Source organism: Palaemon carinicauda, chromosome 4 (assembly GCF_036898095.1).
Source record: "Palaemon carinicauda isolate YSFRI2023 chromosome 4, ASM3689809v2, whole genome shotgun sequence".
Taxonomy (NCBI): Eukaryota; Metazoa; Arthropoda; class Malacostraca; order Decapoda; family Palaemonidae; genus Palaemon; species Palaemon carinicauda.
Genome location: NC_090728.1, coordinates 114,506,832 through 114,509,331, shown reverse-complemented (window position 1 = coordinate 114,509,331; position 2,500 = coordinate 114,506,832).

Here is a 2,500-nt window from a genome sequence, read left to right as displayed (position 1 = left end):
TGTTTGTGAGTAATATTACTGTAATAATACTGTTTGAGAATTTCGGTAATACTACTACTACTACTACTACTACTACTACTACTTATAATACTATTAGAATCAGCATAATAATTACTAATATTGTTATGCATACCAGTATTGTTATTAAGACGTAGTTATTATAAAACAGTGCAGATATAAGAAAAATAATATATATATATATATATATATATATATATATATATATATACATAAATATAAATGTACATATATATAAATACATATACATATATATATATATATATATATATATATATGTGTGTGTGTGTGTGTGTGTATACACACACACACACACACACACATATATATATATATATATATATATACACACACACACACACACACATATATATATATATATATATATAAAATACACACACACACACACACACATATATATATATATATATATATATATATACATACATATGTATGTATTCATAAATATATATATATATACATATATATATATATATATATATATATATATATATCTATATATATATATATATATGTATATATATATACACAGTATATATATATTTATATATATATATATATATATATATATATATATATATATGGCCGCGGGGGCATATAAAAATTAGAATAGCGCCAACGTTATCCCTGCGTGTCGTAAGAGGCGACTAAAAGGGACGGGACGAGGAGGCTGGGAACCCCCTCTCCTGTATAAAATTCTTACGAGACACCGACAAGGAGATGGAGCTGGGGGGCGAGTGACTGCTCCCCGCACTCTAGTTTTGGGGTGTTTGAATGTGCGTGGATGTAGTACGATAGAGAGTAAAAGATGTGAGATTGGAAGTATGTTTAGAAATAGAAGGATGGATGTATTGGCCTTGTGTGAGACAAAGATGAAAGGAAAGGGTGAAGTGATGTTTGGTGAAATGTCTGGTAGTGTCTGGGATTGAAAGGGGAAGAGCGGGAGAGGGTGTGGCGTTATTGCTGAGTGAATGGATGACAGGTAAAGTAGTGGAATGGAAGGAGATATCATCTAGGTTAATGTGGGTAAGGGTTAGGTTGGGTAGGGAATGTTGGGCGTTTGTCAGTGCGTATGGGCCAGGTAGTGAGAAAAGTGAAGAAGAGCGGAATGAGTTCTGGAATGAATTAATTAGGTGTGTAGAAGGACTGGGTAGAAGGAATTATGTAGTTGTATTGGGTGACTTAAATGCTAGAGTGGGCGCTGGAGAAGTAGAGGGTGTCATTGGGAAGTATGGTGTACCAGGTGAAAATGAGAGTGGTGAGAGACTGGTAGATATGTGTGTTGAACAAGAGATGGTAATAAGTGCTAGCTTCTTAAAAAGAAAGATAAGAATAAGTATACATGGGTAAGAGTGGCAAATGGAAGAGTAGTAGAAAGGGCATTAATGGATTATGTGTTGATAACTAAAAGAATGTTTGGAAGATTGAAAGATGTGCACGTGTTTAGGGGTATGGCAAACGGTATGTCTGATCATTTTTTGGTGGAAGGAAAATTAGTTGTAGCAAAAGAGTGGAGGAATAGAGTAGGTGGATGTAAAAGGGAGGTAGTGAAGGTTGAAGAGTTAATAAAACCGTGGGTAAAAAGTAAATATCAGGAAAGCTTGAAAATGGCATATGACGAGGTGAGAGTAAGAGAAACTGGTAATTTAGAGGAGGAGTGGAAGTTAGTAAAAGAAAATTTTGTTGGGATTGCAAGTGATGTATGTGGCAAGAAGGTTATTGGAGGCAGCATGAGGAAGGGCAGTGAATGGTGAAATGAAGGAGTGAAGGTAAAAGTGGAAGAGAAAAAGAGGGCTTTTGAAGAATGGCTGCAGAATAATAGTAGAGAGAAGTATGAAAAATATAGAGAGAAAAATGTGGAAGTAAAGCGCAAGGTACGTGAGGCAAAGAGGGCAGCTGACCTGAGGTGGGGTCAGGGATTGGGTCAGTCATATGAAGAGAATAAGAAGAAGTATTGGAAAGAAGTGAAGAGAGTAAGGAAGGATGGCGCAAGAATTGAAGAGACAGTGAAAGATGGAAATGGAAGGTTGTTAAAAGGAAAAGCATCTGGTATGGATGGTGTGAAAGCTGAGATGTTGAAGGAAGGGGGTGTGACTGTACTTGAATGGTTGGTGAGATTGTTTAATGTGTGTTTTGTGTTGTCAATGGTACCAGTAGATTGGGTTTGTGCATATATTGTACCACTATATAAGGGTAAGGGAGATGTGCATGAGTGTTGTAATTCAAGAGGTATTAGTTTGCTGAGTGTAGTTGGAAAAGTGTATGGTAGAGTATTGATTAATAGGATTAAGGATAAAACAGAGAATGCAATGTTGGAAGTACAGGGTGGTTTTAGAAGAGGTCGGGGTTGTATGAATCAGATTTTTACAGTTAGGCAGATATGCGAGAAATATTTAGCAAAAGGTAAGGAGGTGTATGTTGCGTTTATGGATCTGGAGAAAGCATATGATAGAGTTGATAG